Here is a 27,868-nt window from a genome sequence, read left to right as displayed (position 1 = left end):
TATATATATTATGACGACGTGTCAATTGTGATAGACTCATAGTACGCGGAAACTTAAGTAAATTTTATTTAGGAAGGCCTTAGGGCATACACAACAATACAACGAAAAACAATACCTATTAAATTATCTAAAAAACGACCATTCTAAAACAGTAAGGTAAAATAATTATGTTTATATGCAGAAGCACAAACAGGTACATAATAATAATGAGAATTTGATGCATGATTCTTAAGCAGCTTTTTTTAAATGTTCAAACTCCTTAAAAGCGTTTCATATATTTTCATTAATAGCTCAAAGTAATAAATAATTGTGGAAGATAATACAATTTCGAGCTCGTGTTATTTTCCCTCACTGTGTGATCATGATAAATGACGAAACTAAGAGTTATAAGACACGGCACATTCAACAAATTAAATTTAACTTTACCCATAAACCAACAGTTAAAGAGAAGTTTAATAATTTGTCATTATTATCTAATTTTATTTACTGACATAATTATTCTTGACTACGCTTTTACGAAATGATAATAATTAATATTGTGAAGCTTGTAGCACGAATCACTTTTAAAACCATGTTTTAGAGTTTAGAGTTTAGACGACACATACGTATATACAGTGTGTAACAAAAATAAGTGATAATACTTTAGGATGTGTATGTGTTCCTTGTAGAGAATTCACTGTGAGAGCGTGAGTGTGATTTTTTTTTCACTTTTGCATGGGCAAGGGCCCGAGCGTCACGAGTTTCCCCATACAAAAGTGAAAAAAATTTTTGGTCTTTCAGCGCTGCTACTTTCACAGTGAACTCTCTACAAGGAACACGTACACACCCTAAAGTATTATCACTTATTTTTGTTACAGCCTGTATAAAAATGCATGGTGCAAAAGTTTAAAATAATATTTAAATGAGTACACACCTAATTATAATATTATAGGCAACATACGATCAAAATGTATTACAAGTATATTATTATAGTATTTTTGTATTTCAAAGCAAAGTTTCACACGAAAATATATAAAATACTGTTAAAAAGTTTTGAGCATTTACTTTTTAGGGTTCCGTACCCAAAGGGTAAAAACAGGACCCTATTACTAAGACTTCGTTGTCTGTCCGTCTGTCTGTATGTCTGTCTGTCTCCAGGCTGTAACTCAAGAACGGCTATAGCTAGATTTCTGAAATTTTTACAAATTATGTATATCTGTTGCCGCTATAACAACAAATACTTACTAAAAATAAAATAAAGTTAATATTTATCCCATACAAGAAACGTGATTTTTTCGGCCTTTTTAGCTCGTAATCAATAATGGTAACAGCTAGGCACTTGAAATTTTCACAAAATCCTTAATTATATTTGTACTTTAATAATTAATAATAAAATTAAAATAAACTAAATACTTAAGGGGAGCTCCCATACAAAAAACACAATTTTTCGCTCTATATATATACGGAACCCTTCGTGCGCGAGTCCGACTCGCACTTGGCCGATTTTATTATTTATTTATAAAATAAACATGATTTTATTTAGTAATAAATTTGTTGCCTTCGGCTGAAAAACAAAACACCTCCTTACGTGTTCTATTTTCAAACAGACCATTTTAAATTACAAGTTGAATGTTAATTACGAATTCTGAAGTGTCTAAGATTTGACGTTAATGCTTATCAAGAATTTGTTAAGTGTCAGCAAAATGACGCGCCTTTAACAGATTGTATTCGTCTATTACGTGCTATCGCCTCCAATAAATGATTCGAAGACAGAAGCCATCTGTTAAGTGATAAAGCCGGCAGCTTGGCGTTCAGCTGTTATAAATTTTATACATTAATTACAAAACTTATAATAGCCCCCCACTACGGAAGTGCTACGAATGGAGCAAGAATTGATTGTAAAAAGATGGTTTGTTTTGCCCTCAACTTTTAAATACTAATAGATTTAAGGTAAATCATAGACAAAATGAAAACGGAAGATAATCTCCACGTTTCTACAAAGTAACGAGAATTACAAAGTAATTCTAAATAACTTTCAAATTACGAGTTACATCCAAGATATGAAAGTTTTAGAAGAATTAGTTAAACATGAATTACGCAATATCACTATTATCTGTTAACGTTTCGATCGCATGTCCGTCTGTACGTAACCGCCGGCCGCCCCCAGTGCACGCAAACGCACTGAATAAAGATACTTTTCAATGAAATGTTTCGGACTTTTCCGTATTGCGTGAAAGTGTTTATTTATATTGCTTTGATTGATTTCCGACTATTGACTAACTGCATTATGCAGTGCAGCTGTCTATGATATTATATTATGTATAATGTTATACGGCAAACGTTGTTGCCGGTATAATACTTCCATTATTAGTAACAATAAACAATAAGTTACTAATTAACTTTAAAAGTGCATAATAATCAAGATTAAGTTTCAGAAATGTGCTCAAAATACATACCTTACCTACTTTTTTCACAACATGTTCACATGCATCCCTGCTTCATGAAATAGTGTCGTTATAGACTGCATATGAATGCCAAGCGAAACATTAAACACAAGGCTTTAACATAGACTGGTTAATCCGCTGTCGAATGCATCTTCTTGCATATTACCTACGAGTATCTAATGTGAAGTCTCCCGTGATGAGATTACGCCGAACGCTGCCGCCTGCCTTGACGCTTCAGCCACTTCTAACCATATTATTATGCCCAACGTTTGCTGTATGCTTGAACCACTAACTTACTGAATTTGGGCCTTTGTAAATTTTTAGGTTATTCCGAGCAGTAGAAATCGGAACAAAGTGGGGGATAGGCAGGACTATATTTCGACAGCTACGTTTACATTTTTGAAATTCAAATGTGAAATGTATTACGAACTGTCAAAATTGTCATGCAAATAATCCATACTAATATTATAAATGTGAAAGTGTGTGTGTCTGTCTTTACGACTATATTCTGTATGTTACCTCTTCACGCCCAAACCGCTGAGCCGATTTGGCTGAAATTTGGTATGGCGATACTTTGAGTCCCGACTCCCGAGAAAAGACACTTACACACAACACAGGACAAGGATACTTTTTATCCTGAAAAAATATACGGTTCCCGGGCGATAAACGCATTTTGGCGCGACGGAGTTGCGGGCGTAATTGCGTAAAATTACGATTTACGATTATTTATATAAGGGCTCATGATTACTTTTGAGTGGTGCAAATGTCTGTGGGTGCACATAACTTCGACACAAAGAGTTTTATATAGAGTTAGAATCGATACCGAAAAGTTTTTTTTTAATGTAGAGGCAATTAAAAAAAAAGCAAAAACTTTCAAAGTCTTTAATTATTGAGTCCCAAACAAAAATTTTACATGAAAATAAACCTTTCTTATAAAATCGTCATTGTAAGATAAGACAAAACCTAACTTTCGGATTCTTAATTATATTGTTGGAAGGCAATTGATGTCTGACCTAAATTTGCATTTCAATGCGGAGGGATCAGGCTTCGAATAAGTTTAGCACAATCGCAATTCCATCTTAATAATTTCAATCTCGCTGAATGTAAACAGAGCTGCCGGATTATAGCCGACACTCGACGAACTTCCAGCTGCTAGATCCAGCGTTAGATAACGTCTAGCATTTCATCGCGTTAAATGCTAGACTCTAGAGTTATGGGAATATTGATTTTGGCACAAAAGTGAGCAGTATTTACTTTCATCAAGATATTTATGCAGGCACTAGAATTTGAATAATTAAAAAACTTATTTGTTATGTTACAAGTATATAAGATGTTAGTGTAAACACCGTTATCCTTGAAACCATCAAATGAACCCGTCAAAATGAACAACTTTTTCTATGCGAACAATCCTGGGAACTCAAAACCTTGGGATACAAATTGCCGATCCGGGCATCCGTATGGGTACGAAGACGGCATTTTTTTTAATTTCCCAGCATTGTTCTCATAGAAAAAGTTGTTCATTTTGACGGGCTCATTTGATGGTTTCAAGGATAACGGTGTTTACAGTTTCCACTTACACACTGTATAGTGTATAATATTATGTACTATATAATATGTTGTAAGTATGTAGTTGCTGCTTCCTGTTAAAGTTTAAACGGACTATTCACAAATCTCGATGCGATGTTGTCATAGCGTCGTGATTCGTGAATATTGCTCCTGCTCTACTTGAAGGCACCTTTAATTTTCCAATATCACTTATATGTGAAATGATATAATTAACTGTAAGTAGTGACACTATCGGAGCCAATAATACATACAGAACCAATATATCTTATCCGATAAAAGTTCTCTAACTCGAAGCGAGAGCCGAGCGCCGAGCGAGCTGAGCCCGTGATTCTGAGACCACTAATCTGATAGATAATTAGCTGTGATTGTTATTTGTTCTCTATGGAATTGATTTCTGATGTTCAGACAAAATGGCAGATATTACTGCTAATAAATGTTGGCGGTTTACTGCTATTTTGTGTTTAGGGCATTTAGTTCCATGAACATGTTAAGTATCGCTTGTACAGATTTTGGTTTAGGTTAACCGATTCAATGCGGCGCACAACAATTAATACTGTCACGTAAATGCATGTAATGCTGAATTACAGTGTAGGGAGAGCTAAGATGCCTATTTAGTTTAGGCATAGTTGGTCGCTGTTAAGCATTAGTGTCCTAACCCACAATTTTTTTTGTTGTTAAATTTTAATGCAGTCTTGTTCTAAATCATCTAAAGAACATAACTGCATTCATAACTCAATACGTAATTTTTGTGTGGGTTAGTACACGAATGCTTAACAGCGTCCAGTTATGGGGGTCAATGATTTTTTCTTTAGTCAAAAAGCGTATGGGATTTGACATAACGCATGTCAAAGTGTCATCATCACATCCCATACATTTGTGATTTTAGCAGTCTAAACCATCAACAACAACTGCCTAACGACAATTTGAGTACGGACTCGGTTGCACCTGCAAACTTCCTCAGTTTGCACCAAAATCCTTTTAGTCTAGATTTTTAATAGTCGTACAGTATGACCGACTAGAATGAAAGTGTAACGAGCATTCATTAATATTGCGACTTACATGCTGCACAACACAACTGTACCATAATAGGCACATAGTTTTTAGCTCAGAGCCAGCCTTTACGACGGTGCTGTAACAGTAACAACAACCATAACCAAACGACTATGGGGTGTTTTATTTCCAAGGGATCGTTTCGATCCTGATTACATTTCCTCCGACCTCACGCGACAACGTCGCTCTATTTACACAAACATAATAAAACTTTATATTCCGTATGAGTCCTTCCGAATCCACAAATTACGTGAGGTGTTTGGGGGGGACTCAAATCTCATCTAATCTCACGTTGGGAAGAGGGGGGTCTCGACAAATCTCACGTATTTTTTTCTCAACAAAATAATACTATTTTGGTCCATATCATTAGAAGATTTAATCGTAATCTTAGTAAATCGTAATCTGTCGTAATCGTTATACGATTAAGATCACAAATTCGTTCGAAAGAAAATCTACTGACTGCCAAACCAAACGTTTACGTAAGTTGTAAAGTAAAATGTGGGTTACATTTTGAAAAATGTCACGTGAAATTTTCACGTGGTTGAATAAAATCTCACGAAATCTCACCAGGGAGGCGGGTCAAAAATTAAAAAAAAAACACCTCAATAATTTGTGAACGCTAAGGGGGCGTTCACAAATTATTGAGGTGTTTTTTTTTCGGAATAGAACCTCCATGGATTTCCTGAATTGAGGTGTAAAAAGAGATTTGATTAATACCACAGAATAGATAATAGTTATTAATACCTAATTGGGGTGGGTAATTGAATATTATAATAATAGTATCTATTATTACTTAGCTGTAATCTATACTAATATTATACATGCGAAAGTATCTCTGTCTGTCTGTCTGTCTGTCTCGCTTTCACGCCAAATCTACTGAACCGATTATAATGAAATTTTGTACACAGGTAGTCTAAAGCCTGAGAAAGGACATAGGCTACTTTTTAACTAGAAAAAGGGGTTGTAAGAGGGTGAAAATACGTAAATATGTTCAAGTTAGTTCCAAAAATGCATAATAGATGGCGCCGTGCCGTCTTCTACATCGCGCTGACGCTTGCTCAAACATCTTTCTATAAGAGGTGGTATCATCTTTAACGTAAGTATATGGTTTTTGCGATTGTTATTTCTTGTTAACGTTATTAAATAACTCAGTACGGTACTTCATCTATGCAGTGACGTAACCTTATTGATAAATAGTTAATGGGTAAAGTTGTGTATTGTTGGCCTAAATATACTTTAAAATTTGGCATAAATAAAGTTTAATTTAAAAAAATGAAATAAGTTACATGCACAGGGTTTTTTATAAAAGCTTTTGACACCAATTTTGTTGACATCGCGCGCTATAAACTGAAGTCCACGCGGACGAAGTCACGGGCAACAGCTAGTTATAAAATATGATGATAATTGATAAATAATTGCATCAAAGAAATTTCGCCTCTGCAAAGCATACCCTGCCGGGTTAAGAAGATGGAGTACCTATATAGGTATACCTATCTAGGCTAAGTGAATGCACGTGTCCGTCTTTACAAAGCCGATGACTTTGTAAAGACGGACACGTGCTTAAAATTTAAATAGGTATCTGCTTGTCTATCTACAAGTAAATTTTGCAACATAAAACTCAATTTAAACCAATAGATCCATGTTCCTAAAGAACGTTTTTTTCGAAGGATCTAAAACAACAAGAAAACACTTATATAATAAGTATACAAAGAAACTTTTTCAAACAGACCACAGCGTAATGTCTGTTATCCTGAGCGCCAATGCTAAATTGTCCGTTTCGAGTTATTTAATTATTTTACATCGGAGTTCATGCGAAAGTGTTCCTTATCTCTTTGATACAAGGACTTAGCGGCGGTAAAATATCACTGAATAGACATAAAATTGTACGTTATATATTGAATAACTGGAATAGTGATCCATCACGACTGACTAGTCTCTTATTTTAGTAGAGCCCAATGTAGAGCCTTACTACTCGGAGTTATTCAATTAAATTCTGACCTTGTTTCAGTAATTCTGCCGTCCTTATAATAAACAACGCATCTGCATGGCGGCAACTTTCGAGTAATTCGCGCCTAAAGTTTTATTCTTTTTTTTTGTTGTCCCTACGAAACTAACAGGAATATTTCAAATATTTTTGTTTTGTTTGGTGCCCTTAAATGTGAACTTCGCATTTGCGATGGAATATTTATAAATGATATTTTATTTATACATAATTTTAATAAGTACATTTCTAATTTTAAATATATCATGATAATAAGTAATAAGTAATAATTGCTTGCTGTTTATAAATTTAGTTAATTTAAGTAAGTACTTATTTTAATTACTTACGAAAAATTGTTTAAGACTAGGAAACATAGATTGCATTAATTAATATAAGTTTACTAAGCATAATCAACGCATGTGTGACAGTTGCGTGGTTTATGTCTAGGAAATGCATAATTGTGGTGCTTATATTTATCAAAGGTATAACTTACATTTAATCACCTTCAGAGGCTTCATGAGCCCATAAGGGCCATAAGTCACTACTTTGACAGTACATATACCCATGGTTCCCTAGCTCTGTCATTAGAATAATTATTTGTATCGCAGAACATACACAGCAAGTCCGCGTTTTCAGAAACTATATTTGCATAAGAATCGGTTTTTCACGATCGGAAATTCTAGTCTTGGCCGTAGGGATCTTCTGGTAGAAGCAAACTATTCTCCGGTTCTTGTGCCTCTATACTCACTAATGGGGCTTCTCCCACTACCAAGTACCAGATGCGCTTTTTATGCTTAGTATTTCATACGTCAAAATTCTAAGTAAACTAGTCATAAAAAACGCATGTTTGCCTATTCATTATGATGTTTATTACTAGTATAAATAGACGATGCTTATGACTAGTAATAAGTTTGGAAAAGATCACATACTTACGTTGTTTATGACTAACAATAAAATTAAAACTATAGGAGATTTTTTTTTATTAAAAAAAAATCGTCTTATATTTCAAATGCAGGAGTAGAACTTTGGCACCTAACGATTTCTTTTTATTTCCATACGCGAAGAACAAATTACGTGGTCAACGTTTTTCGAGCCGCGAAGAGGCTGTTGATGCGTTCAAAATGCACGTTTTGGAGATACCTCAATCAGAATGGAAAAAGTGCTATGAAAATTGGTTCCAGCGTATGCAAAAGTGTGTCGATCATCGCGGCGAATATTTTGAAAAGCAATAAAACCATATTAAATGATATATGTTTATTTCTTTTTTTAATTCCGGATACATAAATAGCAGCCCTCGTACAGTATGACCGACTAGAATGAAAGTGTAACGAGCATTCATTAATATTGCGACTTACATGCTGCACAACACAACTGTACCGTAATAGGCACATAGTTTTTAGCTCAGAGCCAGCCTTTACGACGGTGCTGTAACAGTAACAACAACCATAACCAAACGACTATGGGGTGTTTTATTTCCAAGGGATCGTTTCGATCCTGATTACATTTCCTCCGACCTCACGCGACAACGTCGCTCTATTTACACAAACATAATAAAACTTTATATTCCGTATGAGTCCTTCCGAATCCACAAATTACGTGAGGTGTTTGGGGGGGGGGGGGACTCAAATCTCATCTAATCTCACGTTGGGAAGAGGGGGGTCTCGACAAATCTCACGTATTTTTTTCTCAACAAAATAATACTATTTTGGTCCATATCATTAGAAGATTTAATCGTAATCTTAGTAAATCGTAATCTGTCGTAATCGTTATACGATTAAGATCACAAATTCGTTCGAAAGAAAATCTACTGACTGCCAAACCAAACGTTTACGTAAGTTGTAAAGTAAAATGTGGGTTACATTTTGAAAAATGTCACGTGAAATTTTCACGTGGTTGAATAAAATCTCACGAAATCTCACCAGGGAGGCGGGTCAAAAATTAAAAAAAAAACACCTCAATAATTTGTGAACGCTAAGGGGGCGTTCACAAATTATTGAGGTGTTTTTTTTTCGGAATAGAACCTCCATGGATTTCCTGAATTGAGGTGTAAAAAGAGATTTGATTAATACCACAGAATAGATAATAGTTATTAATACCTAATTGGGGTGGGTAATTGAATATTATAATAATAGTATCTATTATTACTTAGCTGTAATCTATACTAATATTATACATGCGAAAGTATCTCTGTCTGTCTGTCTGTCTGTCTCGCTTTCACGCCAAATCTACTGAACCGATTATAATGAAATTTTGTACACAGGTAGTCTAAAGCCTGAGAAAGGACATAGGCTACTTTTTAACTAGAAAAAGGGGTTGTAAGAGGGTGAAAATACGTAAATATGTTCAAGTTAGTTCCAAAAATGCATAATAGATGGCGCCGTGCCGTCTTCTACATCGCGCTGACGCTTGCTCAAACATCTTTCTATAAGAGGTGGTATCATCTTTAACGTAAGTATATGGTTTTTGCGATTGTTATTTCTTGTTAACGTTATTAAATAACTCAGTACGGTACTTCATCTATGCAGTGACGTAACCTTATTGATAAATAGTTAATGGGTAAAGTTGTGTATTGTTGGCCTAAATATACTTTAAAATTTGGCATAAATAAAGTTTAATTTAAAAAAATGAAATAAGTTACATGCACAGGGTTTTTTATAAAAGCTTTTGACACCAATTTTGTTGACATCGCGCGCTATAAACTGAAGTCCACGCGGACGAAGTCACGGGCAACAGCTAGTTATAAAATATGATGATAATTGATAAATAATTGCATCAAAGAAATTTCGCCTCTGCAAAGCATACCCTGCCGGGTTAAGAAGATGGAGTACCTATATAGGTATACCTATCTAGGCTAAGTGAATGCACGTGTCCGTCTTTACAAAGCCGATGGCTTTGTAAAGACGGACACGTGCTTAAAATTTAAATAGGTATCTGCTTGTCTATCTACAAGTAAATTTTGCAACATAAAACTCAATTTAAACCAATAGATCCATGTTCCTAAAGAACGTTTTATTCGAAGGATCTAAAACAACAAGAAAACACTTATATAATAAGTATTACTATTAAAACTAATAACATTAAATTGTTCGTACGTCTCGTACATTATTTTTTCTAATTTTCGATAATATTACATTTTTTTCATAAAAATAATCATATTATGTTACATTAAGTAATTTCTATGGTTATAAATACAAACATATATAGTTTTTTTTTTTAATATACAATAAAAGCTAATTATAAATAAAGAATTAAATGCCTGAAATCAGTATTTAGTGAAGTAACATTAATTAAAACTAATAATAAAATTATAACCTTATGATAAGTTATTCGTAACAATAAAATAATGTAGTTTCATATTCTTAGTTGACTTTTCTACTTGTGTAACCAACGAATAATAAAACTAAGGAAACGTAACTCCCACACTGCAACCGTTTTGAATTTGGTTCCTTTTTGCACACTAAAACAATATTATGACAATAGCTACGAAACACTAACACTCAAATTTACGTTATTTTAAATACAAAATTAATAACACTATGTAAGTACCTTAAATATTACTTATTATGACAGACATTAAGATATATGGAGCAGGTATTTTTTTAAACTTAATTCAACGCAGTATGATGAGGTAATAATAATAATTATAATGAATGTGGAAAACAATAATTATTATGGTTATAAGTTATAACAGCTGATTATTTTTGTGTCAACCCTACTTCAAAATTTCTTGCCAGAAAACAATGGTTCATAAAAGTGGGCCCAATCGCTAGATAAAAGAATGTTAAAAATTCATAATATCTAGTCATTGGGCCCACTGGGCCCAAGAACCCTGGGCGCAATCGCCCAAGTACTCCACAAGCTTCATAGTTTTTAGGACTTTTACGAAGGAAGGGAATGCAAACTAACTAGGTAAAGTGAAAATATACGCTTTTTTATTTAGAAATCTCACACTTTAACGGATGGTATCAGGGAACCTGCAGATTACCTAGGTAATGTGCACGTTAACCTATTCTGCATTCTAACGGTAACATATTAAGTATAATATATTATTAAGTACTCCGAAAATTTGAATCTAAGTATATTTTACGTACGCGTACCTACATTTAGGTACATTACTTACTTATTTAAAATTATTTTATGCGTAGGGAAAACATTTAAACGCAACTTAACTTAAATTATTTATTGCGTGGTTAATACGTGACATTACTGGTAGCATAGCCCTCGATAGTCGATAGTAGAGATATTTTGTTTGCTTTTAAACGAAAATTGAAAGCGAACTTAAAATCCATTTCATCCATGTTAGAAAGGCGGCCGGCATAAATTGAATCCTTATGTCTACATACTTGTTCATTCTCTTTTCGAATCGGGCCAATTATGTGTAACTCGATAGACAGTTATACGAGACGATAGCTAGAGACTGAACTTATCGAAACTTTGCAGGAACGTGTAAGCGAACTGCCTACTCTAAAGTAACTCAGCGGAGTGGAAGAGGCGCAATACATTATGCACAATAGGATTCTATTTGAAGACACGACCTACTTAGTACTTGGGAATATAATACCGTAGTCCGTACGTGAACTCCTTATTTACGCCACTACAAAGTTGCAGGATAATTAGTATGCGACTCCCAAGAGAAAAAATCCTGAGATTTAAATGATCGAAGAACGTAGGTAGGTAGTTTCTGTTGTACAGTGTACTCTAGACTTGGCTACAGCAGGGCCGCACTCAGAGGCATTTAATAATAATAATTTATTAGGAGTAGTCACTAACTCCTTAAGGCGAGGATAAACCCCAATTTGTTATTCCGTGACTCCCGGTTTACCTAGTTCCAATATAATAACGAAGTGTTAAAAATATGAGATATGAAGCACAATATTTAAAATACTTTAAACCATAAACATTTTAATAAAACCTAATACTTTCGCTGTAATTAATTTACAAACTCACCTCCGAAAAAATCTATTTCATCGAAATATAAGTATTAACTAGGATAAATATACATTTTATTTGAATAAATTGTTAGTAAATCTATATTAAAATCTCTTTAAACGAACAATTTTGTTTCTTAATATTTATTTCCAAAGATATTTAAAAAAAACATGAAAAATAGAGAAGATCCGCTCGAGTGACTACAGTTTTATGCTAAGCTAAAATGAATCTTATTGCGATGCGTATACGCTTAGTCTTTGGTTGTGTGCAAAGTTATCGTTTTGGATTGTGGATTGAGATTAGTCCCCGCCTTAAGATACATTCAGTAGTTTTTGCGTGAAAGAGTAACAAACATCCATACGTCCATACATCCAAACAAACTTTCGCATTGGACTAAGTTAATATTTTAACACTTTGTATAAAATTCTATAATTGAGAGATCGACCTAGCGGATTTTTAAAAAGTTGTATATTTAACGAGTTATTGAGAAAAAACTAATTTGGCGATGAATCCGCGTCGTTCTTTTTCACCTGGCAAATGAAAGACGAGAGAAGAGAGAAGGACGATGTTTGATTTTTGGGGTTAGTCGCCCTCTTAATGTCAATATTTTATTGATCGGAGCCCGGAGGGCTAAATACTGACGTCAGTTAAACATTTGTTTTCTTGTTTAAGTTTGTTGAACCTTCCACATTCCAACTGGAAAAAATAAAAACTCTTGATGTCGACGGTTTCTACTTTACTCGACCCTAGTCCCTACCTAGTTAGTTCGTATTCTATGCGAGTTTCCATAACAGAATCGAGCCTAATCATAATTCAATCTGATAGCGGTTCCTTATTTTCTGCTTCATCGGCTTATATTGCAAGATTTGCAAGGAATTTTATGTCTTAACTTTTATACTTACTACAATAAAAACTAGAATACCTACTTGTATCTAAATTACTTTAAGCAGTTAGCACATAATTTCAGTAAGTTAAGAAATTTTTATCGCTTACAATCTTCAGGACTGAAGAGTGAAGATTGCTCCAATTTTTTTCTTAGGCGTCATCAGAGTCTGTATGTGGATTGTGGTCTAAAGTCTAAACCAGCAGATGTTATTATAACTCTTAAATATATTTTAACTCGTTGATGATAAACTCTAATATATTTACTTAGCATTTTATTTTTAAATGCCTTAAACGTTAGTTAAAGTTTAAATGACAAAATAAAAAGCGTAAAATGAAAGAACTGTGAATTGTGATATCATTACCTCTCGGAGCAACCATCGGTCACTCGATTAGAGAGTGTTCATCAAATTACGCGATTGCCGGTTCACAGGGAGCTCCGAAATCCCTGCGAAGTGCGAACATTTTGACTGCCATCCTTCGTAAGGGAATTAAAAATTCAGCACAAAAAGTATAAAAAGTAAATTTCGCAGTTGTAAAAGTGGAAAAACTAAGTTAGAGAAAAATAGAGGAATTAGTTCAGGTACTAAGTATAATATTAATATCTCAGCAGTTTTCCTTTCAAACGTTTTTTTTTAATTCTTCAAGCCCCCTAAGAACACCGGTGATCGCGACAACAATAGAATTGTATTCTAGCATTTCCTGGAAACTGTGATCGAAGTAGAGTATAGAAAACTATAGTGTCACCTTTTCAGGCGTTCTTAAGAGGATACACCAGGGGCTAGAGAAATGAAAAAAAAGTACGTGTAATATCTATAGCTGTCTCCCTTACCTCAAGCCTATACCGCAGAACGCGATAGAGACAACTGCAGAAAATCCAGAAAATCAACGATTCGTTGTCCCCTGATTCCTTCTCCAAAACTTAACCGATTTAAGTACTTTTTTCATTAAAGATTAAAATAAGGCTTGAGCTGCGTTCCTATGTTTTACTTTTTTTGTATAATCTAGCCAAATCTGTTTTCTGGACGTTTGAACACAGCGGAAAATCTGGCCAGTTTTTTGGTTTTTTGAACGTTCATATCTTATTTAATAATTAAATTATGAAAAAAAAGAAAACATAGGGACATCGTATTAGTGGCCGTAGATATTCAGGAAAAAAATTATAACTCTACTAGCATTATCCAGGGAGGAAACAGGGGACAACGTTTGTATGGAAAAAAGGGCGGTGTGGACTCCTCTTAAATTACCTACGCACGTCAAAGAAAACCGCTCCTCGACAAACAAGGCATCATACGGACAATATAGTTACCTACACGTCTGGTGTAGAGCTTGAATTTGAAGCTCGGTACTAACAGGGCCGACAATTAGTGCACTGCGCAGGCCCTCAGACGGCCCTTCACCGACTGACTTCACTAAAAGTTGAGAATAAACGTGACAATCGCCGTACGCCTTTATTGACTCAAAAATGATATTTCGCAGACTTTCGTAATTAAATGTCCTTCGAAACATTCTGTCCCATAAATTGGTACCGTACATATTATTGTATCGTATTTAAACATAATACGCTTTACGCATGAAAAATTTGCATTTAGTAAGCAGGTAAGTGTAAGTAAGCATTAGGCAGGCACATTCATGTGTGTACCCATTTATGTAAAATCCCTATCTCACTGCACCGATTTTCGGACATTTCTGGTGATATTACATACATTACTAACCTCCTTTTTTGAAGTCGGTCAAAAATTAGAATTTAAGATTTTAGAAACTTTGTCACCAGCGTATTGGTGAAAATAAAGGATTATTGCACCTCATCTATTCTGAGATAACATCGCGTTTATTTTAGTCTAGAAGGCAGAAGCGCCGTTATCTTGTCATTTAGCCGGCTAGTTGGAAAAGACATAGAACAATTTGCCATATTTAGACATAGCCTCCTGGAGGATAAACAGTTACTGAAGTTTCAACTCAGTACCGTTATAGAAGGTTCTTTTCTAGTTTCTACCTACCTAGTGGATAAAGAGACCTAAATTATTATACCCGATATGAACTTTTAGTAACTAGGTACATATTAGTACTTACTCATTAATAATATGTTAGACTTATAATAATTATTGTATTGAGTCCTTGTTCTTTCGTCTATTTGTAAATATTGTGTTCAAGCGTGATGTGCATTCTCCAATTATATCTGCTATTATTAACACAATCGAAACTAATATTAAGTAAGTATGAAAGATTATGGGCTAAAAAAATTACTTGTTATCTTCTTACCGGTAATAAGTATTATGAATTGAATATCGAATCTGAATATCTTTGTTGGAAAAATTAATCCATCCCATGGTAATGCAGAAAATTTCCGAGAATCAAATTTTGTTCAAAATCTCGTTACTTATCTCGTTCCCGTCCATACTTAATATTGTTCTCGAATGTACAGCTATATTATAATAATATTTCTGCTGTCTGCGCAGAAAATATTTATTCTGCGAGATATTTTGCTTTTATTGCGACCGGATTAAGCCTCTGGTCCAAGGGAGACATGGGGTGTCCGACCCCATATCTCCCTTGGACCAGAGGGTTTTCATGGGTTCGGTACATAACTACCTAATAGCTCGTGGGTCTCCTTAAAAGCAATCATAATGGATTATTATGCATATTCAGAGACGTATTTATGTGTTTCTTATTTTATATTGCAATTACACAAGCTACTTAATATATTTATGGTTCCATAGTTCAGTCATAATAGAGGTATTACAGTTTCATCGTGTCTTATTGTTAAGTAACATTGATTAAACAACATGGGCGTACCCAGATTCTGGGCCAGGGGGGGGGCAAATTACCCAGGTTCTGGTGCCAGGGGGGGGCAAATCACCCAGGTTCTGGGCCAGGGGGGGGCAAATCAGATTTTTCATAAGCTAGGTGTTTATAAAAAATAAAAAATTAATAATTTTTAGTTTCAAAAATATTGTATTGCAAACAAATGGCAAAAATTCGTTCTTAATTTTTTATTTTTATAGATAAAAGTACTAGATAATATACTTAGTAGGGACGTCAACAAGATCCAGGGGGGGACAGCTGCCCCCCCTGCCCCCCTTCGGTACGCCCATGTTAAACAATATAAGTACAGGTATTTTATTTACTTTAATCTAACAACGTTTATTATTTAATTATCTAGTCCTAGACTAATGCTCTAAATTAAATGTTGAACATGCTCTCGGTTCTGTAGACTTAATCAAAAGGAAACAATCTCACTTGCCACCGCAAACTGTTTGAAATCTGAATAACATTCGAAAGCGATGAACAAAACGTGTTTATGATATTTCTATATTAAGGCGCAGACAGCTGCCAATTTGACATCTTTGTGCAGTTTTCTAGACGTATGTATTTCATTGATTGGCACAAAAAAAATATATGTGATTTTTGATTATATTTGGAAAAGCTTGTCCGATTTAAATAATAAAATAATGTACTCCTACTGGATGAAAAAAAATACCAAAGTCACATCTTTCGGGAACTTTAAACAGTTCTAACTAAAGTAATAATACAATCTATGCTTTAAAAATTTGTTTATTTGATACCTTTTACAAAAATCCAAAGATTGCCCGATTTAATTTTCGGCTCTGACATCTAGATTTCCCACAATATTTATTTTTCCTCTAACAAACGAAAAATATATCCACGCTTCTGAGTGAACATTTCACATCTCTCTCTCTCGCATGAAAACCGACAGTGTTCGCTGAGGCGCGGTGCTATGTGGACGTGTGACGGATTTCGCTCTGCCGATATTGTGATTTTAGTGTAATTGAAGCGTTTAGTTCTTAAAATTTGTATATAGGTATTTCTCATTGTTTTATAGTATATTAAGTTTATTCTGTAAATATTTGAAATTATATTGCGCGTCTGTAAAAATGGGTGACAAGAAAAAGATAAGACGTCCAGCAAAAAAGCGACAGCTTCGTGAAAGCCACAAATACATGATGGAAGTAAAAGTAAGTTCAATTTTATCTACTTTCTAGTTGCGTACGTCTTTATTAAAAAAAAAACGAACAATTACGACCCCGAATCAAAATATTTCGTCACTCTCAATGTGTTTTAGGATAGCCAGGATCGTTGTGTCAAATAAAACATAAAAAAACTGTATTACGATTGATTACGATTTACGAAAATCCTCTAAGATTCGAACCATAGACCTTGGAAATTGACATAATAATGTTATCACAATCGTTGTGATAACATTATATCAATTTCCAATCGGCCTATGGTTCGAATCTTAGAGGATTTTCGTAAATCGTAATACAGTTTTTTATGTTTTATTTTATCACTGATAATAATTTTGCTTTGTATCTGAACATTTATGTTGGAGTTTTGCACTCCAAAATAAATGTTCAAAAAGTTAAAAAATCACCACTCATAAAGTTGATTATTTCGTTAGCCTAAATAAGTTTTAGCGTCGCGCGTCGGGGATCGTTCTGATAAATCAATATTCAATCGGTCTATGGATCGAGTTTCAGAGAATTTTCGTAATACTTTTTATGGTTTTTTTTATCACTATTAGCACAGAATAAATAATAGTACAAGTACTATAATTAGGTACTATAAGTTTATTTTGCTTTGAATCTGAAGTTTTATTTAGGCCTTTATTATTTAAATTTTTATTTCAGGCGGCGGAAAACCATGGATAGTGCAATTATTGATAACCCAAACGAATCACCAAATTCCAATTCAGATCCAGCGGCAGGTAGTATGTTGGAAAGGTAATATAAGTTTATTTATCTACTTATTATAAGTTGTAACCAAACGTCCTTCACGACTACGAAACACAGAGCAAGGGCTGTTTCACGCCGGTTTTCCTGTGAGTCCGTGGTATTTCTCTGGTCGAGTCGGCCCATTCGTGCCAAAGCATGGCTCATTCATTGTATTTTTTATGATCCAGTTTATCTATTACAAGCTATTTTAGCCTTTTTATGATATTATTATGATTTAATTTTTTTCCAGTCGACCGAAAACGATGGAATTAGATAATAACACAGTGGAAAATGTAGCAAATGCCGATCGCAATATAGCGACGGGTAGTATTTTAAAAAGGCAAGTAGGGTAAGTTCGCCCTTTCGCGTCCATAGACCAATTCGCGTCCATTTTGCGGATCTTCCTTTTTAAAATCCCGAAAATAAGTAAACTAACACACCAATCAAACGAAAAGTCATTCCCGCTAATACGTCAATGTATACGAGGTACCCTCACATGGACAAAAGGTCCGTGCGCCAAACCAAAACCGTTTAGAAGAAATAGTTAGCCTCGGCTGTTCAACAAGGGAGCATGTGCGCGCGCTTGCGCGACAAAAAAAATAGTGTGCAGCGGCGCGTTCGATGGTAAGTTTTTTATTGTTTTAAGTGAAAATTAGGTTACATAGTTGTTTGTAGACTATTATAATGTAAAAAGGAATAATATTTATTATGAATTTGCTTATGTTTTTTATATTTAACGACTGAAATAAGGTGGACGCGAATTACTACATCGAATTCACAAAATTTCTACTTTGCGTCCACCTGTGGACGCAAACTATACCTACAGGGGATGATACATAAACCAAATTGCGTCCACTATTTTCGTTAAATATTTGCATGTTGACTTGCATGTGAAAATAATAATTATGAAATGTATTGTTTATTATTATATTATTGTATATTTTTTATTAAAAATACGTTTAAAAATTGTATTTTTAAATAAAATGAGTTCTTTTATTCTTTTTTTTTCTATTTAAGATGAGTTCTTCGGAGAAAAGAAAGAAGAAGGAAAGGAGAACATACACAGAAGACGATTTAAAGAAAGCGTTAAATGAAATTCGAGAGAAGAATAAATCGGTAAGACAAATATGTAAAGAATATGCTATTCCCAAGACCACAATATTGGATAAAATCAGTGGGCGCAGACCAGATGGAGTAAAGAAACCTGGATCAGAACCAGCGCTAGGAGTAGATGGTGAAAAAAAAGTAGTTGAATGGCTTCTTGATATTTCCAAATGTGGATTTCCAGTGAAAAAGCAAGAATTGTTGAATACTGTTCAGAAAATAATTCGAGATGGGAAGTTTAAAAATAATTTTAAAGATGATCGCCCAGGTCAAAAGTGGTTTGCAAAATTTTTGTTTTTTTTTACCTATTAGTCCTACTACTTAGGTACCTTATATATTTTTAAGTTCAATGTTGAGAAGATTTTGATTATTTTTTTGAGATTCTTTATTATGATAATAATGTTGATTTTTATTACAGTTTACTTAATTACATTCTGAAATAAAGAAATAATTGTTAAAATATATATTTTTAAGTTCAATATTGAGAAGATTTTGATTATTTTTTTGAGATTCTTTATTATGATAATAATGTTGATTTTTAATACTCTGAAATAAAGAAATTGTTAAAATACAATCTTTTTTTATTTTCTTAAAATATCACCCCTATATTCCTTTTCTAAGCTGGTGGACGCTAAATGGTCCACGGGTGGACGCAATTAGGATTTTGTGGACGCAAAGTGGGTAAAACGCCTTATTTTGAAGTTTATCTATTTAAAAATGTAACATAAGATGCTTCGAGTAAAACTGAAAGTTAATCTTAAAATAGACTAATATATTGATCACATAACATAATTTTTTCATAGAAATGAATGTTGGGACATTATTATTTTCGCCATCAAACTTGCCAACTGCACTAAATGGACGCGAATAGGCGAAATGACCCTAGGTATATTTTTACAATTACGATAGGCTAGGTAAATATAGATATAATAAGTTTATTACTATTTGAGCGCGATGCGATTGCGCGATTCTTTCAGCTCTATTCAAGGACATGCTCCGTAAGGGCCGGACACAAAATCACGGCACGACGACGCGACGTCGTACGGCGCCGGACCGTGTTTTTGTGTCCCGGCCCTAATAGGGTGCGGCTTCACTGCGGAGTAGGGGTGAGCGTTATTTCACGTCACTATAGTTACAATAACTAGCTACATACAGTAACCGAATAACTAGTTTCGAGTCGTATTTATATAGTAGAGTAGTGATTTTTGTAACGTTTTTATTGCATTGGGTGGTATGAAGTACCGTCGAGCGATCGTCGCGTTGTTTCGTTTGGAGTCGCAGCTAGCGCCCGCCGCCCATTGCACCGGTCGACCTAGCGAGCGACAGCGAGTTTGCTATAGTCCGCGCGGAACTAGTTGGCCGCGCCGCCGGTATGTGAGCATACCGGCGGCGCGGCCAACTAGTTCCGCGCAGATTACCTAGCAAAAATATTAATTAGTTTATATCAATACTAATATTATAATTGGGAAGAGTTTGTTTGTTTGTTTGAACGCGCTAATCTCAGGAACTACTGGTCCGATTTGAAAAAAGGCTATAGGCTATAGGCCCGCGCGCGCGCCTCATCCCGGCGTCACCCCCTTTCATTCCCCCGCGCCGCGAGTGACCTTTCTGCAACGATTTTAAATGGGATAAAATATTGTCATTTAAAAAAAAATAACACCCATTTTTTTGGTTAAATGGGCTCTCCTAATGATACCTAAGCCCTGCGGGGCTAAAATGGTAATATTTAGCAATTCCTCTCAATCAATTCAGCAAATGAATTGTCAAAACTGACAAATGTCAAATCAGTGCAAAAATACAAAAATGAATTGCAAGCAGAGTTGTATTTTGCGATATTAGAGAAATGAATCATATTATGATTCGTCTCATGATTCAACAAAGCGACCATTTTAGCCCCGCTGGAATAATTGGGCAGGAAGGTTTAATTGAGAATGTTACTAGGTATGCCAAATTGCTTGAAATTTTGTCACAGTAAAGCCTGTATGTATACAAATACACTAGTTTTTGTTGCAGTCAAAAATACCTTGTAGTTTTGATTTTATAGGCATTCAGTTTCGAAAAATATCGATTCCCGCTAACAGTCCCGCGACCGCTTGTGACGTCATATCACAATTTTTCCGCGCGGGTCCTATACAATAAACGTGATTTTTTGCTCTATCTCAACGGCAACAGGTAGGCACTTGAAATTTTCACCGAGGCCTTAATTATATGTGTACTTTAATAATTAATAATAATATTATATTATGTTACTAATCGGACTCACTTATGAATACACATACCGTTATAGTGCAAAATAGGCCAAAATTTGTGATTTTTGTATAGGAGCCCCCCTTAATTTTTTATTTTATTATAATATTATTATTGATTATTAAAGTACATATATAATTAAGGCCTTGATGAAAATTTCAAGTGCCTACCTGTTGCAGTTATTGAGATAGAGAAAAAAATCACGTTTATTGTATGGGGCCCGCGCGGCGAAATTGTGATATGACGTCACACCGTTACCGGGCGCCCGCGTCGTACAGTTACAACTTGTTTCGTCGGTTAAAAATCACATAACGACCAACCCCTACTGCGGAGTGCAGCGTATTAACCTAATAAATTTTTTAGTATACCTTTTTAATGAAATTAGAAGGCAAACGAGCAAAAGGCTTTTTTAAATATTGAGTTCTGTATAATTTTATCCTAATTCCCATTTCCCAATAATCGAAAAGTTTAGTAACATAATATAATATTATTATTAATTATTAAAGTACATATATAATTAAGGCCTTGATGAAAATTTCAAGTGTTGCAGTTATTGAGATAGAGCAAAAAATCACGTTTATTGTATGGGGCCCGCGCGGCGAAATTGTGATATGACGTCACACCGTTACCGGGCGCCCGCGTCGTACAGTTACAACTTGTTTCGTCGGTTAAAAATCACATAACGACCCACCCCTACTGCGGAGTGCAGCGTATTAGCCTAATAATTAGAAGGCAAACGAGCAAAAGGCTTTTTTAAATATTGAGTTCTGTATAATTTTATCCTAATTCCTATTTCCCAATAATCGAAAAGTTAATCATTTTAATTTATGAAATTTTGTGGTGATCCAGTTTTTAAACTGTTGTTAAATGTCGATGTCTCAAAGTATAAACTTACTTACAGGCTGGAAGAAAAAAGTACCCATGACACTGGACTATGTAGTTTGGAGGCTGAATGTGATGCTGAAAAGCTTATTGTTGAAACTGCACTTCCTCAGAAGAAACCTGATGTCGGAAGAAGAATTATAAGTGTTTCATATTTTTATAAGAGGTTGCAAGAAATTTCTCATCATGGTCCTCTTGGATGTGCTTTAACTGACATAGAACTAGTAGGTGAAAAGCAAGATGGCCTCAATTCAAAATTCACATTTCTATGCATACTTTGCAATCTAATATTGATAATTGATAGTGACTCAAATGAAGACCATTACATGCCTATCAATAATAATAAGGCAATATTCGTAACCTGAAATATGGAGCTGCCCTTGCACCTTATAAAACCAGGAGTGATTTTTGTCTATATTTAATTTGCCCTGTTTATCTATTTTCCAAAATGTAACTTTTTGTTGTGTTATAGCAGCGTCTACTCCAATGTTATATGCTGTGATGGGACATTTAATTTCTAAAATAGTTTTTTCATCGCAAATTCCATCGGGCGTTGCTCCTAAAAATGGCAAGTCTGTATCTATAAATAGCCCGCAAGGCTTTACTTTAATTCCTTCTTGTAATTCTAAATCTCTTATTGCTTGTTTTTAATTTTCTTGGCCATGTTTGATAGAAGAAACGAAGCTTATTTTTTTTTAATATAAAATGTCTTTTACTAGGTTAGCACTTGCAGTGTTGGGTCTTCTTTTTATCACCCGGCCAAAGTTTTCTAATAATTTTCTAATAACTTCATCATGATCACGCTTTGGGTCAAATTTGTGTCTTTGATGGGATATTTCGTATCAGTTTGTAAATTTTTAGCCTATTACAGAAGTTCCGAAGTAGGTGATTTCGGCATTCAATTTTCTCGACACAGGGTTTGTACGCGTTCCTTGTTGAGAGTTCACTGTAAAAGTAGCAGCGCTGAAAGACCTAATTTTTTTTTCTTTTGTATGGGGAAACTCGTGACACTTGCCCTTGCTCATACAAAAGAAAAAAAAATCGTCTTTCAGAGCTGCTACTTTCACAGTGAACTCTCTACAAGGAACACGTACACACCCTAAAGTATTATCACTTGTTTTTGTTACATACTGTATATATATATATATACATAGCTGGGCATTAACTCGTTAATCCGTTAATTAACGAAGTTAACATTTTGATTAACGGATTAACTTTTAAGTTAACTTTTAAAAATATTAACGGACTGGTTAACTTCCGTTAATATGCAGAAGTCCGTTATTCGTTAATCCAATGCCTACTATTTACCGCACGGCACCGCGGCGCCGCGCGAAAACAGGTTCAGACGAAACAAAAATAATACTAGATATACATTTTCAGGCGCATGCGAGTGAGAATATATTTGTTTCGTTTTATCATTTCATTATGTTGATAAAGAAGAGTGCAGTATAATTTAGTTACCTAACTAAATTATACTGCACTCTTCTTTATCAACATGCAAATTATTTATAATAACAATAAACTATATCTATAATAATTATTGTATTGTAATTTCTACCTAGAATACAATAATTATAGAAGTATTTTGTTTTGTCCCTAACCTGTAAACTTCCAAAACCTTAAACCAACAGGTTTTGTATGTACACTAACGCAATGATATAAGTTACAACAAGGCCATATTACACATATTAACGGATTAACGATTAACGTTAACTTGCGCTAATTCGTCCGCAGTGTAACGCTTTAACGTTTAAAGCTAACATTTTTTTAACGGATTAACGAAGTTAACTATTTGATTAACGGTGCCCAGCTATGTATATATATATATATATATATATATACATAGCTGGGCACCGTTAATCAATTATATTATGCATATTCAGTAGGTTTGAGAATCGGCTACTGGGTACTTTAAATATTGATAAGTGCATTTGTTGAATAAATAATAGTAAATTATTATAACCTGAGACTGACGGCGACCATTAAGTTTGTGCGACGGGATAGCGATCAACGTTGCCATGGTGACATACTTACCTATTTACGGCCGTTCCCAATATTTGATCTATCTCTGGTTTTGCCCTACTAGAGATAGGAATAGCTCACAATTGACAAAATATAATATGTCTCTAATGTGTAATGTGAGCTATTCATATCTCTAGTAGGGCAAAACCAGAGATAGATCATATATTGGGAACGGCCGTTAGTCACTTAATTAAAATAATAATGTTATCGTAAATATAATATTATGGCAAAGCAACGTTTGCCGGGACAGTAAAAAACGATTCCTGAATTTTGTTTTATTTCTTGCTGTACTTATGTAATTGTAATTTTAATGTAAATTGTAATGTAACAGAAAAAATGTTTATGAAAAAAATTGAATGTTTTTACGCAGTTGGGTTTTGTCATTATTTTATAATTTAATAGGTATATTATAAAAGAATAACTGTGTTTTATTTACCACAAGTAAGCCTTACACGTCTACCGGGGACGGGAGAGATCCACCTGTACAGCACGCAGGTATGCCTGCACATGTATACCGGTATGTGTGTGGGACCTGGTCGCCTGCGCAGGTCCAAAAAACTGCACAGGTATATTCCCTCACACATTCCGGTCTACCTGCGTAACGTGTATGGCTTACATTACTACCACAATAGACATAACGAATCAGTATAATATCGACTTCAAACTTTTAAAGATTCCCGCGTATCCTCGAGGACAAACGTGCATTTTTTGTAAGGTTCAAGCATTTATGCACTTTAATTTAATGATTATAAAGTTTATTTTCAAGTGCGTTAATATTACCTCTCCGCTGTGCTCCGTTCTATCTGCATTCTGCACTAATCTTCCGCACTCTTATAGTTCGCTCACGGAAGTATAGTACATAGTATTTATTTATTACGCGCCATCTATTGAAATCTCTATGCGACAGCTCAATATTAATCAAACCTATCTTTTAGAAGTTCCCGGTTTAGCCGCTAGCAAAGCTGGCGCTGTCTTATCGGACAATTAGGGGGCGTGGCTTAGAAATGCGAATCCTCAAGGTCATTGGCAGTTGTCAGCGTCTTAATACTTATATCATTAAGTACAATGGTTTCGTGGTTTGCTGGTTACGACAGTTTCATTAAACTCTCTGATGTTTCATGTTTAGTTCTTTGTTGTTTTAATTGAATCTCGCTTTTACAGTCGTAACTCGTAAGTTACCACTTTACCAGCCATCCGATATCAACTGATACCTACATTACAGATCTGTTTAATAATTAAATAAAGCTGAAGACTTTCTTCAGCTTTATTTAGGAAGTAATGGTAATAGGTAGTACGGGAGCCCTAGAACTTTTTTTTTTTATTACGGTACTATCAAGCAAATTTTTTGTGAGTAGCTTCATTTTAAAATGTTTATGGTTTAATGCCTGTCCCGACCGGGACGAATTAACAAAAAAAAAATGTTTATGGTATAAGATATTTTAAATATTGTGCTTCTCATATTTTTTAAAACTTTGTTATTATATTGGAACTAGGTAAACCGGAAGTCGCGGAATAACAAATTGGGGTTCATCCTCGCCTTAATGAAACTATACAATAATATAGCTTTAAATACATCAGAATAACACATAGGCTACAATTTTAACTGACTTTCAAAATGGGGGAGGTGTTATGTTCGTTTTTTATATTCAACGATTACTCCGCCGTTTGTGAACCGATTTTCAAAATTTTTCTTTTGGCGTACAGAGTGTCATCCCAATTTGGTACTATACTCACAAAAGTGGTGATCTGTTGCTGGGAGCCAGGACTAATCGAGGGAACTCCTTAAAATTTATATGGAAACATGTGGTGACTTCGGTTTCGTGGGAAATAGTCTAAGTATGCAATCAGCAAGTAAGATTTTGCACCAAGGTATACCATGATTAGATTGGGAAGGTGCTGAGAGAACTCCTTTGCATTGCTTTAAGAACGGAAAGCATATGCTACTATGCAAATTACATTCATCATCACTACCATATTATACCTTATTAAGTTATATGCATACCATGGTTATGAGCCTATAATGACCCATTGGTACTTTTTATAGTCATTTAGATCAAGATTCGATTTTGTCAAGCGATTTAAAAAATATTTATTTGTTTGATTGAACAACTATTGGTCCGATAAAAAAATATTTTAGTGTTAGCTCATTTATCAAAGAAGGCTATAGGCTATTTTATCACGCAAACTAATAGGACCGAAGAAACAGAGGAAACAGTGTGGTTAAAACGGAAAATTATTAGCAAGGGTTTATCTCACGGACTACTAAAGCAATTTTGTATGTTATTTGGGACAGATATAGATAAGAGTAGACTACGTGAAGAGAGATAAGCTATTTTGTTGCGAAAAAATGTATGATTTCCGTAAAATTCCTAATACTTTACGCGAGCGAAGCCGCGTGGGACATCTAGTTTATAATATAAAGTAAGATAAATTTGGCTCAAGGACGCAAACTTTAGTGCGTCAAGAAAGTGAAGAAATTAAAAAGTGGCAACATTGCGAACATGTCGCGAACTTTGCGACGTGTGGATCAGTAAATTTGGCAGAATACACGATCCGCGCCGCGGAACGCGGCGCGCTGTCGCGCGCGAGTGTGGATCGGCAGTAAGAGGTCTTAAAAGCTGTATATGTCGGCTTTACGTTTTTATTATAAAATAAAAAATATATTTAAAAAATGTCCACAGCCGAACATATAACCTCCTCCTTTTTGGAAGTCGTTTAAAAAAGAAACGGCATCAATGACAGTTTGTTTGACACATGTTTGACATAAACAAAAGTTGACATTAGAATTTGACAGGAGTGCTGTGTGTTTGTCGTAAAATTGTTTCTTTTGTTGCTTCTCAGGGGGACAGAACCATGTATTTGGTGCCCCTCAAGGTCACACTCACACATACATATCGATACAAAACTTTTCCTTCGTCTTTTTATATTGTTTTCCGGAGCTTTGATCATAACATTGTAAATTGCCAGTGGCAAAGGAACTTAAAAAAAATTGACGTAAAACCAAAACAGATTTTTTAAAATATTACTTTTACATAATATTATTATTATAAAATTAAGAGAAATATATATAAGGTAAATGACTAGTAGATTGAACAGTACCATTCATTGGAAAAAGCACCAAAACACAATATTTATTAATGTTACTTTAAAAATTTCCTGTTTTTAAAGTAAAAGAACACCTGTTTTTAAAGAAAAACAGTCAGTTTTTAAAGCAACATTAATAAATATTGTGTTTTTGTGCTTTTTCCAATGACTAGTACTGTCCAATCTACTATTCATTTATAATACCCTATAAAAAATAACATTGTAAATTGCCAGTGGCGAAGAAACTTAAAAAAAATTGACGTTAAACCAAAACAGAATTTTGGTAAAGGAATTGAATATTCTTTTACATAATATTATTATTATAAAATTAAGAGAAAGAACAAGGGAGCTCAAAGCGGTTTCTTTTTAAAGAGTCGTCGAATGAAGTAATTTTCAACCTTATGATAGTTGATTTAAAGTTTCTTTTATTACGATGTTTGTCAGTTGACAGAAAAAATGTGTAAGTGGGCAAATTTACTATATAAACATAACAAGTAATTTGCTTAATTCATTCATGAAGCCCTAAGCGGCCGCATCCGGCCGCGATAACAATAGAAAAGCTATTGTGTCTCGTTATTCCACGATCGATGGGTTAAAAGGTAAAATACACGAGACAATTATTATCGTAATGATTTATCTCCTTGATGTTAAAATCGAACGACAAATTGAACGTGTGTAGCAATATCGCAAACGATTTTACGTTCAAAAGATCGATTGGACGATTTTCTTGACGATCGATCGGAACGACAAATTGTCCCGTGTATGGGCACCTTAACAACTAAGTTTGTTAATTATGCAAATTACTTGTTATGTTTATATCAGCATAATTAATTATAAATAATGTTTAGTTTTGATTTTTAGCGCATTATATTTATTATTCATTATTAACTACGCTAGCAACATTTCGTGTAATAATTGGGCAGATAAACAAAAATAATTGGCAACATCGAAAATGGCTGCCGTTA

General features: G+C 34.4%; 1 long non-coding RNA gene across 1 annotated transcript; it reads left to right on the top strand.

Annotated features, from left to right (window-relative positions):
* Positions 1-16,779: 16,779 nt before the first annotated feature.
* On the top strand, positions 16,780-17,844 carry LOC121731360. Its single transcript, XR_006036220.1, has 3 exons — positions 16,780-16,808; positions 17,481-17,573; positions 17,815-17,844. It is a non-coding gene; the product is annotated as an uncharacterized LOC121731360 (long non-coding RNA).
* The last annotated feature ends 10,024 nt before the right edge of the window (positions 17,845-27,868 follow it).

Source organism: Aricia agestis, chromosome 1 (genome assembly GCF_905147365.1).
Source record: "Aricia agestis chromosome 1, ilAriAges1.1, whole genome shotgun sequence".
NCBI lineage: Eukaryota > Metazoa > Arthropoda > Insecta > Lepidoptera > Lycaenidae > Aricia > Aricia agestis.
This window is presented reverse-complemented; position numbering and strand designations above follow the sequence as displayed.